This window comes from Bos grunniens, chromosome 17, assembly GCF_055505025.1.
Source record: "Bos grunniens cultivar Pamir isolate PY7600 chromosome 17, Bosgru_T2T1.0, whole genome shotgun sequence".
Classification (NCBI taxonomy): Eukaryota; Metazoa; Chordata; class Mammalia; order Artiodactyla; family Bovidae; genus Bos; species Bos grunniens.
This window is the reverse complement of record NC_141181.1, coordinates 13,883,350-13,898,819: the sequence shown is the minus strand read 5'-3', so window position 1 is coordinate 13,898,819 and position 15,470 is coordinate 13,883,350.

The following is a 15,470-nucleotide window of genomic DNA, read 5'->3' as shown; positions in this document are numbered from 1 at the left end:
ATTCTTCTATGTAACTGACTTTGACATTGAAATGTGTCTCCTAGAATGCTTACTACCACTTCTGAGCTCAATAATTCTCTGAATACAATTTAATTTGCATATCTAATAACCCCAAAAGTCAAGAATTATGAGAAACTTATAAAGAGTAAAATTTATAATGACTTTTGTTCCCTTAACTAAACTATTCATAAGCCTCAAACAAGTAGCTGAAAAAAATCTGTCGCCCCCTCAGACCCTCCCCAGGTTGGCATGGGGTTTTGAGCAGTTGGGAATTGGGCCACACAAAATCCATCACCATCATCCCAGTAGAGATTCCTATAAAAACTTCAGTTAGTAGAAGACTGAAACAAGTTTTCCTTATTCAAGAGGCTATAATTTTAAAGCTCACTTCTCAGTAGCTGGAATTCATGACAACTCACTAGGTATCATGTTTGCCATCCAATTAAGGATGTTTCATAGGAATTTTTCAGTTCTCTTCCCCAATCACAGCTGAAGTACAGTGGTTAAAGAATTCCAAGTTCTAGGATTGTGGCTGACATATATGCACTGCTGCTGCTGCTGCTGCTAAGTCGCTTCAGTCGTGTCCGACTCTGTGCCACCCCATAGACGGCAGCCCACCAGGCTCCCCCGCCCCTGGGATTCTCCAGGCAAGAACACTGGAGTGGGTTGCCATTTCCTTCTCCAATGCAGGAAAGTGAAAAGTGAAAGTGAAGTCGCTCAGTCGTGTCCGACTCTTTGCGACCCCATGGACTGCAGCCTACCAGGCTCCTCCGTCCATGGGATTTTCCAGGCAAGAGTACTGGAGTGGGGTGCCACCGCTACTATATTTAAAATAGATAGCTAACAAGGACCTACTGAATAGTACAGGGAACTCTATTAGATACTCTGTCATGGCCTGTATGGGAAGAGAATCTTAAAAAATAAGAATGGATATATGCATATGTGTAACAGATTGACTTTGCTGTACACCTGAAACTATTTTACTCCAGTAAGTAATTTTTTTAAAAAAAGATAAACTAAGGCATATTTAAAAATCCATCAAAAAAGACAACAATTAAACAAAGAAAAGATAGGGCAGTGGAAAAAGCAATTTTCATAGATTAATTTGGAGAATTTGAGAATAAAAATGTTTCTATACTAGAAGAAAAAACACAAAAAAGAATTCCAAGTTCTCCCTGCAGTAAGAACTCTCGCCGATTTTCTCCATCCTGCCCCACCGACCGACCCAATCTTGAGTCAGCATCTCTCCAGTTTCCATGTCACTCCCTGAAGCTATGTTTTAAGGCACATTTCAGATCTTTGGTCATAGAAAGCAAGGCTCAGATTTTTTTTAAGACTGATTTTCCTCCCTACTTGCCTACTACATGATAAGAGAAGAAATGAGGTGAAATAAAACTCACAATGGATGGCCAGTGTTATTAGATTATTAATGTTATTAACTTATTGTTTAGTAGCTTACGCTTTGCAATTATAACAGAAGGAATATACAAGGGAAGAGATAATATTCAATACTTCAAGACATTTCTCACTCATATTGATACGTAAGATGTAATCATTAACTTTTTGAGCATCATAATTTAAAGTGTTTTATTTAAATGTTAATTACCTTTATCTGTTAGATTTAGATCTTATATGTTTGTAGTCTCATCCGAGGTGGCACTAGAGGTAAAGAACCTACCTGCTAACACAGGAGACATAAGAGACATGGGTTTGATCGCTGGGATGGGAAGATCCCCTGGAGGAGGGCATGGCAACCCACTCCAGTATTCTTGCCTGGAGAATCCCGTAAACAGGGAAGCCTGGCATGTTACAGCCCATAGGGTCACAAAGAGTCAGACACGACTGAAGCAATTTACCATGCACGCACACAAACTGTTTATTAAGACAGCTTTTATCATATTTCCTTTCCAATAAAAAAATCAAATCAAAATTGAAAAAAAAATTGTGATTCATCCTTATTAGAAATTTTAAATTTAATGTGAAATTGAAAACAGAGAAGTGAATAAGATATGCTTCATTCAAGAACTTGAATTCTCTGTTACTGTTAGCAGCAAAATGAAAATCTGCAGGAGATGAGGGGGGATGTAGGAGATTTCCAAAGCTAATGTATACTGCAGGTTTCCCAGGTTTTTCCAACCTGGGAAAACTTGTGGGTCATACGTTCGTTGGAGCCAAATGTCCTTTGGCTTCAACATGGCCTCTGCCTTTTTCTTCTACTGCTACTTTGTCTGGGCTTTAAAGTCCTCTGCTTGCTTTGAAACAAACCAAGCTACCATTGTGTGGTATCTCCTTTCACAATTTTCTCTGTCCAAGTTCAGGTAACTGGGTCTAGGTGATCTCACAGATTTCATTCAACTATGCCAAAACACTGGCTTTTAATATATCACCTGTATTGCCCACTGCTTTGCATCTTCTGCCTAGAGTGGAGGGCTACAAAGAGGAGCTCTTGGGCCAGATGCTCCCAGTCTTTTTCGGCTCAGGCCATAAGCTAACAATTTTTTTCGTACTTTTAAATAATTAGAGGAAGAAGGAGAAGAGGAGGAGGAAGAGGAAAGAGACAAGGAGGAGAAGGTAACAATGGTTGCAGTGGCAAAGGCCATAGGTGGCTTACAAAGCCTCAAATACTTTTCAGGAAAATTCTGCAAATCCTCGGTCTAGAAAGGTGGTCAGCCTCATTCACAGCATATGATTTCTTTTTTAGATCATTTAGATCAAGGACATAAGGAAACTGCAGAAAGGAAAATCTGGCCAAATCTGACCCTGATACAAAGGAACTCTTGATTAAAACCTTCATTAATATTTTCCCTTGTGTGGCAAGCACTTTGTTGGTTGTCTCCCCTGCAGACATCTTCTCTCAATTCTGATCAAAAATCAGGGAGCCGTGTGCTTCAGGGGAGCTGACCCTCTACAGCCTCAGGGAGATAAGTTAGGATGAACCCAGGCAATGTCATTCCATTCCCTTTGGCAGTGATGGATTTGGGATTTGGCGCAATTTGTAAATCTGGCCAATAAAACATAAGGGTAAGTCAGCTGTGGGATGCATGAAAACAGTTTTTCTTTGAAAAGGGAAGCCAAAGAAAGAACATGTCCTCTTCTTTGTCACCTTAGCACGTTGCTGGGTAAAGACATGATGTCCAGAATTACTGTAGGAATCTTGTAACCCAAAGGCTGAGGCGTGCAGAGAGAGTGGAAAATTGGTACACTCAAACAAACAAAAAACCCCACCAACAAAACAACACTATCTACCTGGGAATTTAGTATATAAAGGAATGCAATTTCTCTATTGCAGAGCCCACTTTAGTTGTTTTTTCCCTGCCCCACCCCCTCCAATCCAGAAGCATCTCAATATACCCTGTATAGGCAACAGCTTAAAGAAAAACTTCTGGACTACCTTTGTTGTTGCTTGTTGTTAAGTTGCCTAGTCACATCTGACTCTTTTGCAGCCCCATGGACTGGGACTTTTCCAAGCAAGAATACTGGAGTGGGTTGCCATTTCCTTTCTCCAGGGGATCTTTCTGACCCGAGGATTGAACCCTCGTCTCCTGCCTGTGTCTCCTGCATTGCAGGCAGATTCTTTGCCACTGAGCCACTGGATCATTGCATAATAGAGGATTAAAAAAAAAAAATGAAATGCTGATCTTATCCTAATGAAATGGGGCAATCTTTTTATTAATCATCCCTGCAGACACACCACTTTCCAATCTGGGCTAACAACATCTCTAGATCCAGCTTTTATGACTAATTCTTGATTTAGAAGAATGGTCATCAAGAAAACAGACTGAATCTTCCCAACCATTCATAAACATGCGGTTTTAGTGGTGTCCAGAAGGGAAATTAGATTTTTACATCATTGATCGAAGTTTCTAAATATTCTACTCAGTGGTATAAGTATTCTTTCATCCACAAATATTTTTGAATAATACAAAGGGTGGATCATAATAAATGCACGATGATTGCATAAGATTAATTTAAAAGTCAGAAGTAAAATTCCCAAATGGCAGAGCAAATCTTAAAACGCATGAAACTTACTTCCCAGCCCCAGTCCCATGACATCTCACTGTTCCCCACACATGTTGACATATCCTGCACTCCCTGAGCCACCGTGCTGTCGGCCATGTGTGTTACCACACTACTGAGAAGTTACAATAGTTTATTCTAGATGTCTTGGCTTTTACAGCCTAAATTGAGGCCTTTAGTGGCACTTGGAAATTATTTTTGTGGTTGACTTTTATAGATAACACATTTCCCACCCCTACCTCTTTCTGCTGGCTCCTTCAGAAATTTGGTTGAGGGAAACCACACAGAATTCTGAAATCTGTAGGCCAGGTGCCCACAACACAGTAACTAGGATCACCACACTGGTGGCTTTTGGCAGGACATCAAAGTCTGTTCCTTCTCCTATTATCATTCCTAATAGGAAATTTGACTCCAGTGAATATATATAATATTTTCAGTAGCTTTAACTCATAACCCATTAATTACTTTTGGTTTTATTTATTGTGTGTCTGGTATTTGTCTTAAATTTAAAACTCTCCAAGAGTCTTTTAATATTCTACTATTATTTATGGGAAATTGTAGCAGGGAATATCGGTGGTAGTAAGAAGAGTGAAATTGATGAAAGATTTTTGTCACTCTCCTTTTCTTTAGATCAGGGGTCCCCAATCTCCAGGATCTAATGCCTGATGACCTGAGGTGGAACTGATATAATAATAATAGAAATAAAGTACACAATAAATGTAATGCACTTGAATCATCCAAAAACCACCCCCCTCAAGTTCATGGAAAAATTAACTTCCAGGAAACCTGTCCCTAGTACCAAAAAGGTTGGGGACCACTATTAACATCATCAAATCCACCAACTTCCTTTACATCTAAAGTTGTCTTGATTTTAGCCCAGGGTATCTTCTTGCCTGTGTCTCAGCACACCCATAGGCAGGCTCCTTCCTTCACTTACTCACTTGCTCATTATTCCACAAATACGTATTCATTAGTTATAATGAGCCAGACATTTATAAAGGCCCTGGAGGACTCAGTGATGAACAAGACAAACCCAATCCTTGTCATCATGGAGCTTACAGTATCACACTGGGGACAGATCCAAAACAAGAAAAGAAATGATTATAACTGATGGTAAGTGTCATAAAGGAAACCAGGACAGAAAGGAAAACTGGCTGTTTTTCCCTCTGGGTAGGTTGTTTGGGGAAGGCATTACTGAGGAGGTGAGCTGTGAAGGGACGAGGAGCAGTCAAGGAACACCGGGGTTGCCACTGTCCCTAAAAATGCTGACTCTGTTCTCTGGTTTTGCTGAAGTTCATATTGGTGTGAATTGTCTCTAAGGGTAGATTCTGTGTTATTCTCCAGAAGCTTTCAGCTGGAACAGCCTTCATCATCTTCATGGTTCTTCTATGACAATCAACCAGAACCACAGGGATAAAACTTTTTCCCTTGGAAATCTGAGACAGATACAAATGACCTCAGACCTCAAATTCTGTGAGTGCAGTTTAGTTGCCCAGTCATGTCCAACTCTTTGCAACCCCATGGACTGCAGCACACCAGGCCTCCCTGTCTATCACCAACTCCTGGAGTTTACACAAACTCATATCCATTGAGTTGGTGATGCCATCCAACCATCTCATCCTCTGTCGTCCCCTTCTCCTCCTGCCTTCAATCTTTCCCAGCATCAGGGTCTTTTCAAATGAGTCAGCTCTTCACATCAGGTGGCTAAAGTATTGGAGTTTGAGCTTCAAAATCAGTCCTTCCAATGAATATCAGGACTGATTTCCTTTAGAATGGACTGGTTGGATCTCCTTGCAGGCCAAAGGACTCTCAAGAGTCTTCTCCAACACCACAGTTCAAAAGCATCAATTCTTCGGCACTCAGCTTTCCTTATAGTCCAACTCTCACATCCATACATGACTACTGGAAAAACTATAGCCTTGACTAGACAGACCTTTGATGCAAAGTAATGTCTCTGCTTTTTAATATGCTGTCTAGGTTGGTCGTAACTTTTCTCCCAAGGAGTAAGTGTCTTTTAATTTCATGGCTGCAATCACCATCTGCAGTGATTTTGGAGCCCCCCAAAATAAAGTCAGCCACTGTTTCCACCGTTTTCCCATCTATTTGCCATGAAGTGATGGGCCCGGATGCCACGATCTTAGTTTTCTGAATGTTGAGCTTTAAGCCAACTTTTTCACTCTCCTCTTTTACTTTCATCAAGAGGCTCTTTAGTTCTTTTTTGCTTTCTGCCATAAGGGTGGTGTAATCTGCATGTCAGAGGTTATTGATTTTTTTCCTGGCAATCTTGATTCCAGCTTGTGCTTCTTCCAGCCTAGCATTTCTCATGATGTACTCTGCATATAAGTTAAATAAGCAGAGTGACAATATACAGCCTTGACCTGCTCCTTTTCCTATTTGGAACCAGTCTGTTGTTCCAAGTCCAGTTCTGTTGCTTCCTGACCTGCATAAGATTTCTGAATTGTCAGGTCAGGTGGTCTGGTATTCCCATCTCTTCCAGAATTTTCCACAGTTTATTGTGATCCACACAAAGGCTGTGGCATAGTCAATAAGGCAGAAATGGATGTTTTTCTGGAACTCCCTTGCTTTTGCAATGATCCAGCGGATGTTGGCAATTTGATCTCTGGTTCCTCTGCTAAAACCAGCATGAACATCTGGAAGTTCACGGTTCACATATTGTTGAAGCCTGGCTTGGAGAATTTTGAGCATTACTTTACCAGCATGTGAGATGAGTGCAATTGTGTGGTAGTTTGAGCTTTCTTTGGCATTGTCTTTCTTAGGGATTGGAATGAAAACTGACCATTTCCAGTCCTGTGGCCACTGCTGAGTTTTCCAAATTTGTTGGCATACTGAGTGCAGCACTTTCACAGTATCATCTTTAGGATTTGAAATAGCTCAACTAGTATTCCATCACCTCCACTAGCTTTGTTCATAGTGATGCTTCCTAAGGCCCACTTGACTTCACATTCCAGGATGTCTAGCTCTAGGTGAGTGATTATACCATCGTGATTATCTGGGTCATGAAGATCTTTTTTGTACAGTTCTTCTTTATATTCTTGCCAGCTCTTCTTAACATCTTCTGCTTCTGTTAGGTCCCTACCATTTCTGTCCTTTATTGAGCCCATCTTTACATGAAATGTTCCCTTTTTATCTTGAATTTTCCTGAAGAGATCTCTAGTCTTTCCTATTCTACTGTTTTCCTCTATTTCTTTGCACTCATCACTGAGGAAGGCTTTCTTATCTCTCCTTGCTATTCTTTGGAACTTTGCATTCAAATGGGTATATCTTTCCTTTTCTCCTTTGCTTTTTGCTTCTCTTCTTTTCACAGCTATTGGTAAGGCCTCCTCAGGCAGCCATTGTGCTTTTTTTGCATTTCTTTTTCTTGGGGATGGTCTTGCTCCTTGTCTCCTGTATAATGTCATGAACCTCCGTCATAGTTCATCAGGCACTCTGTCTATCAGATCTAGTCCCTTAAATCTATTTCTCACTTCCATTGTATAATCATTAGGGAGTTGATTTAGGTCATACTTGAATGGTCAGTGGTTTTCCCTACTTTCATCAATTTAAGTCTGAATTTGACAATAAGGAGCTCATGATCTGAGCCACAGTCAGCTCCCAGTCTTGTTTTTCCGATTGTATAAAGTTTCTCCATCTTTGGCTGCAAAGAATATAATCAATATGATTTCGGTGTTGACCATCTGGTGATGTCCAAGTGTAGAGTCTTCTCTTGTGTTGTTGGAAGAGGGTGTTTGCTATGACCAGTGCGTTCTCTTGGCAAAACTCTATTAGTCTTTGCCCTGCTTCATTCTGTACTCCAAGGCCAAATTTGCCTGTTACTCCAGGTGTTTCTTGACTTCCTACTTTTGCATTCCAGTCCACTATAATAAAAAGGACATCTTTTTGGGGTGTTACTTCTAGAACGTCTTGTAGGTCTTCATAGAACTGTTCAACGTCAGCTTCTTCTAGCATTACTGGTTGGGGCATAGGCTTGGATTACTGTGATATTGAATGGTTTGTCTTGGAAACGAACAGAGATTATTCTGTCGTTTTTGAGACTGCATCCAAGTACTGCATTTCAGACTCTTTTGTTGACCATGATGGCTACTCCATTTCTTCTAAGGGATTCTTGCCCACAGTAGTAGATATTATATAATAGTCATTTGAGTTAAATTCACCCATTCCAGTCCATTTTAATTCACTGATTCCTAAAATGTCGACCTTCACTCTTGCCTTTTCCTATTTGACCACTTCCAATTTGCCTTGATTCATGGACCTAACATTCCAGGTTCCTATGCAATATTGCTCTTTACAGCATCGGATCTTGTTTCCATCACCAGTCACATCCACAACTGGGTATTGTTTTTGCTTTGGCTCCATCTCTTTATTCTTTCTGGAGTTATTTCTCCACTAATCTCCAGTAGCATGTGGGCACCTACCAACCTGGAGAGTTCATCTTTCAGTGTCCTATCTTTTTGTCTTTTCATACTGTTCATGGGGTTCTCAAGGCAAGAATACTGAAGTGGTTTGCCAATCCCTTCTCCAGTGGACCACATTTTGTCAGAACTCTCCACCATGACCTGTCCATCTTGGGTGGTGCAACACGGCATGGCTCATAGTTTCATTGAGTTGGACAAGGCTGTGGTCCATGTGATTAGATGGGTTAGTTTTCTCTATGGTTTCAGTCCGTCTGCCCTCTGATGGAAAATGATAAAAGGCTTATGGAAACTTCCTGGTGGCAGTGACTGACTGAGGGAGAAACTGGGTCTTGTTCTGATGGGTGGGGTCATGCTCAGTAAAGTGTTAATCCAATTTTCTGTTGACGGGTGGAGCTGTGTTCCCTCCCTGTTATTTCCCTGGAGCAAACTATGGTGGAGGTAATGAAGATAAAGGTGACGTCCCTCAAAAGATCCCGTGCATGCACTGCTACACTCAGTGCCCCCAACCCTGCAGCAGGCCACCAGTGACCCACGCCTCTGCTGGAGACTCCTGGATACTCACAGGCGAGTCTGCAGCAGTCTCCTGTGGGGTCACTTCTCCTTTCTTCTGGGTCCTTGTGCACAGGGTTCTGTCTGATGGTTAATCCCAAAATGATAAGTACATGTCCTAACTCACAAAACCTCTAAATGTAACATTATTTGGGAAAAGAGTCTTTGCAGATATCATTAAGTTAAAGATCTCAGGATGAAATCATATTGAATTAGGGTGGGCCCTAAAGCCAATGACAAGTCCCTATAAGAGAAGAAGAGAGGGAGTAGTCACAGACACACAGGGAAGAAGCCATATGATGACAGAGGCAGAGACTGGAGTGATGTTGCCATAAGCCAAGGAATTCTAGGAACTTTCAGAAGCTGGAAGAAGCAAGGAAAGATTCTCTCCTAGAGCCTTCGGAGGGATCATGGTTCTGCCAATCTCAGTTCAAATTTCTGACTTCAAGATCTGTGAGAGGATCAATTTCTGCCAAGTTTGTGGTCATTTTTTTGAGGGGCCATAGGTGATTAATACATCATCTGGAGACTAGCTGATTTTTAAAGGTTATTATTTAAAAGTTATACTCTGCCTTAATAGCATGTTTTACTTTATTTTCATTAAAAAAGCAATTGACAAGGGGTGAAATAGCTCAACTAGAATACATTACACAAACTATCACAGGCAAGCTCCACCATGGCTCTAAGACTATGTTTTCAGGGCATAGATGTGTCTCAGACCTGGCCACTCCTTGTGCACCAGGCCACAGAAGGCAGCCTAAGATAATGGAAGGACAGCTGAACTGGGAATCAAAAGATGTGGTGATTGCTGCCTCTGATTGTAGACTGTGCATCTTGAGTTTCTATCTTGCCTCTATGAACTTCATGGTGGCACCATCTTGGAATGGTACAAATGAAATAATAATAGCTGTAAAATGAGCTGCAGATAATGATGCACCATAAAAAATAAAAAACCATATTATTATTAAAAAAGAGAGGAAAAGAAAGATTTGTGTGAAGTCCTGTCCTGTAGACATCACTGCACCCGAATAAGGAACCAAACCCTCACTCCAATTGGGGCTGGGCGACCTCTGCATAGCCCACAATTTCCAACGCTGCCAAGTCACACGGATGAGTTTCCAAGAGTCACAGATCCACCACTGTTCCTTCTTCCTCACAGGAAACAGAAGTGAAAAGTACAAGCCATGCTTGGCTACCTTTGGGGGAATTTAATATGCAGAGAGGTGATAGCCACCTTGCTAGCGCCAAACTCAGAATTAAACACCATTCTTGGCCATCAGTATAAACTGGTATTTTCTGGGAGTCTGTGGAAGACATCTGAACACCATGGTGTTACTCAGTCCTACTTTGTGGGCCAAGCCTCTGGATGTTTCAAGAGAAACCCAGAGCAGCCGAGGTGGTGATTTTGAGGAAGGTCTACGAGACCCCTGCCAAAGCGAAACCAGCTGAATAAACTTCAAGGGCAGACCCACAGCTCCGTCAGTTAGCCCAGCTAAGACATGGGCCTTGACAAGAGAGAGCCCTGGCTCCATCACAGTGAGTAAACACAGAGCTTGTTGTATTTAGTGGAAGATGCTATAGTCCTTTTGGGCCTCTAGGCACAAAATAGGCAGCAGAGGAGTTAGGAAGGGAGCACTAAAGAAAGGAGAGCATAGACTTGAGATGGACCCAAGTTTCCAGACCAATGTTTTAACAGGAGCCCAAAATCTGTTAGGGAGGAGTTGATTCCCTTTCTTCTTCTTCTTGCCTCCTATCAAAATTAAGTTATACTTTAAATGACAACATCTTCTTGACATTTGTGATTTATGTGACCAAGCTGCATCATTTAACTATGGTCAACTATGGTGAAGTAGAAGGAATACTGAACTTACATAAGGCTGGCCCTAAACATGGTTGGGCCTCCCTGGTGGCTCAGACGGTTAAGAACCCACCTGCAATGCAGGAGACCCAGGTTTGATCCCTGAGTCAGGAAGATCCCCTGGAGGAGGAAATGGCTACTCACTCCAGTATTCCTGCCTAGACAATTCCATGGGCAGAGGAGTCTGGCGGGTTACAGTCCATGGGGTTGCAAAGAGTCAGACATGACTGAGCAACTACCATTTTCAAACGTGGTCACCAGTATCATGCATCGAACCTGGACTGGGGTTCAGGATGGGTAACACATGTATACCTGTGGCGGATTCATTTTTGATATATGGCAAAACCAATACAATATTGTAAAGTTAAAAAATAAAATAAAGATTAAAAAATAATAATAATCAAATGTGGTCACCAGAAAGAGCTGACTAAGAGGCACATTGACCTACCCAAGCATCAGTTTCCTCAGCTGTAAAACTGAGGAACATAGTTAGAATTTGAATCCCCTTCTTAAAAGCCTATTTGGAGAAAATTCAAATCATCAAAAGAGCAATGATTACTCACATGTGTTAATAAGTTACTTAGGTTTCAGCAACTTTGAAATCCACTAATAATAATATAAACTCTCATAGAAATCACTCCTACTGAAGCTTATAGATATCACAGGGCTCACATACTAGAAATATGTCTACTACTGTAGTAAGGTTTTTCACAGGAATAACTTAAGGTGGGACTTTCTTTAAAAATATAAAGATGCAATGGAAATAAAATGATTCTGCAAAACAAATAAATATAAAGCACAAAGGATGAGAATCTGAAAGACTCCAAATAAGCATGCTCACTAGGTTAATATAAAAAATCCACATTGTAAAAGAAATAGGAAAGAATAAAATCAAAATAGCGTTGTGAGTGCTCACTCAGTCATGTCTGATACTTTGCAACCCTGTGGACTGTAGCTGTCCAGGCTCCTCTGTCCATGGGATTTGCCAGGCAAGACTACTGGAGTGGGTTGCCATTTCCTCCTCCAGATGGTCTTCCCAACCCAGGGATATAACCCACATCTCCTGCATTGTAGGTGGATTCTTTTACCCCTGAGCCATCAGGGAAGCATTATATGTTGGCAATTTTTAGTAAAAATCAGAGAAAAAAGATCAAAGAATAAATCCATCTCTATGAACACTGGGCTTTTGGCCTTTTATTATTATACAGAAGTCCTGATGGCTTTTGCACTCAATCTTAGGATTGACCATTTTAGCTGAGTTTTTGTTTTTGCCTTTTGCACGTTCGTAAAATTCACCCAGAGAGGCACACTGTCAGAGTCTTGAGATCATGAGGGTCAGTGTCCTTGGCAACAGAACAAGCCAAGGAGAGCTGCCTTCTCTACTCAGCACGCTGCAAGCCACTTGTGTTCCCTAAAGAACCTACTGTTTAAAAAAAGAAAGAAAAGAAACAATGAAGACAGAATTAGAGGCCCAAGGGACTGGACGAACATGAGCAAAGCAAACCTGCCACTCTGAGGCTTCCTCTAAATCAACCCTCCTACTAAAGGAGAAATATCAGGAGCCCCAGGTGGGGGTAGGGGGCTGCAACTCTCCCGCATCACCTGCTTCCCACTTCTGTGGTCATTTTCACCAGTCAGCAGGGGTCGAGGGAGGAGGCAAAGCCTGCACATGGTCAAAATAACTGAGTGGTCTGGCCAAAAGGAAATGTGGTCTAAGAACTCTAATGAGAGGGTGAGCAGAGAGCCGCTGCTTACCAGCAGTGAGCTGTGTCCACGTGCAAGAGAACAACAGCCCTGCTGGCCCTGGGACAGTCCAGAGCCTTAATCTGTAAATCACTGTGAAGCCCAAAACTTCAAATTAAAAAAAAAGTGGCCACCCCCGGAGTAAAGGCCTAAGGCTGCAAAATAACTCCCTGCTCTCACCTCTTGTGGATAACCCATGTGAAAACACGAAAGAGCCCCAGCATCCAAGAGAGGAAAGGGTGGCTTGCCAGAACCTAATTACATTTAATCAAGATGGCAAAAAATGATGAGCACGTGTCCCATAATCCCAAATGAGAAACACACACATCTGCGCACACGGACACACACACACACACACTCCACTGCTAAGAACTCTTGACTGTACATTCTCTCCTCTCTCTTTATAAGCCTACCCTAAAATTTCTGGCACGGGCCTGAAAGTCATTAGTAATTTAGCTGAAACGTAAAATTTTACTGCGGCGCATTGGTAGCTATTATGAGGGATAAATCTGTGTAGCTCTGGCAGGTTGAATTCCCTCCTACACCCCTTCGATAGGCTACAGAAAGCATTTAGCTGTGCTGGGGGTAAGAGACTCACATTTTGGAATTAAATTAGAGACATGAGAATACTAAAATACCCTTTCTTTTCTAGATCCACACTAATCATTTTGAACTGCTTTCTTGGGCCACATCCCACTAGAAAAAAATGCAATCTTCTTTGAGAAATTTGGGTTCAGCCAACTGCTTTACAAAAACTACAGTGAACAAAATCAACAGGGCCACCAAAATCTGTGCTTATCTGGCTGTTTTATCATGTCTCCCTGGGCCCCTCATGGCCAGAGGTCACTAGACAACACGAGTATCTTACTCATTAATTCCACTGTGTGTGTGTGTGCTACATAGCTTCAGTCATGTCCAGCTCTTTGTGACCCTGTGGACTATAGGTTCCTCTGTCCATGGAAATCTCCAGGCAAGAATACTCAAGTGGGTTGCCATGCAGTCCTCCAGGGGATCTTCCCAACCCAGTTATTGAACCCTGCCTTGCAGGCAGACTCTTTACCATCTGAGCCACCAGGGAAGCCTAAATAACTTCTTTCTCTTATTTTATTTTCCTAGAAGATTCTATTATATCAATTACCAGTTGCCTTATTAGAGTTAGCAGAAGAAATTAAACATTAAGTGAAATGTCACCAACATCATTAAATGTTTATTTAGAAATAACACTATTTTCACTAGATTTAAAGCAAAATAAATAGGTATGTTTTCTACTAGTTCATTGCTTGGAGTTTGGAATGAAATAGTCTAAAATACAAATGAATATGGTTATGGGGTGTCCTGTAGCTACAGTCCCTTCAAGAGGGAAAGCCCAGTCATCGTCATCAATTTTCTCGAATTCTACGGTATTATGGCAATTTTTCTTATCTGTTTAAGGCAATAGAACATTTTTATACTGTGTTAAGAATGTTGCTGGGGTTGTTGGTCATACTTTACATCTTTACTTTCAGTAAAATGTAGCAGAACATTTGTCTTGATGTGTTTAAACTACAAAAGAGGATTCACTGACTAGTGTAATTAAAACTGCCAGAGGGGTAAATCATGACTGAGCTACTCAATTATGTATCCAGGATCTTTTGTTTTTACATTCTGTCTTTCTGCATAGGATTCATTGTAAGACTGGTTCACCTCATGGTCCCCAAATGGCTGCAACTGCACTGATGGTAACATATTCCCTTGTTAATTTCTTCAACAATAGCATCAATGTTTCAACATTTCTAGAAAAAGAAAAGACATTTAATCTGTTTGGATTGTTTCAATTATATGGCTTGAAATATATGTCCAAATCTTAACTAATTATAACCCGTGAATAGAATGCACTGATTAGATTGACCTAAGTCATGTGCTTACCTTAGACCCAGAAGTATAATCATTTTTCTCAGGATCACATAGACATTAGATGTGGTTATGGAAATGGGTGAAGAAAATGATGCAAAAAAGGTCAGCTAACCATGATCTACCATACCAGCATTTCTTCCTGATGAACTGAGACAGAAACTCCAGTGTGATCTAATAGGCAAGAATAGCTTTTAATACCCTGAGTACCTGCTATGTTTTATCTTACTGATAAAACGTAAGATTCTGTTCAAAGAAGTCAGAGTGTCCATTCTTTCCCACAACGAGTAGCATGAGGTAAGCAGGTGGACCAGTGGGCAAAGAACACTGGGGAACATTAGGAATGTCTAGAGGGGAGATTGATAATCAAATTATTAAATTCACTAATAGCTCAGGGCAAAAAATCCTGTAAAGAGTATTCTAAGATACTTAAAAAGTAAGTCTTTTTAAGGTACTGTTATTCAATGTCAATGGTATGAAGTTTCTAAAAAAAAAAAAAAAAAAAGAATGAAGTTTCTACATAAAATGGACTCTACATGTTCCATGGTGACTTAAGTGGCAAATGTGCTGTCATTATAAAATGTAATGCCTTCCTCAGAATTTCCAGTATCAGTCCTTAAAGCAGTCGTCCTAAGAGAGTGGATCATGTTTTTAGTGTAGAGAAAATAGGGAGGAAAAGGATACAGAAGACAAGCATTGATTACATTTTTCAAGAAAGGAAATTAAGTCTATGTGAAGTTAGGGAATTGGCCACAAAAATGAAATGAAAGTCCTTTTAAATGAAAAGAAAAAGATGCAAAGTAAAAATGACAACAAATATCTGGTTTATTTTCCAATATGTCTTGGAAAATCAAGGCTTATGATCAAAAGTTAATGGTATATTTTAGAAAAAGAAATCAAATTGTAGCCCATCAAAGAGAACCAGGAGAGAAGAGTATTAAAGAACTAAAAAGAGGTTTTCAAACATTAGTGGTCTAATA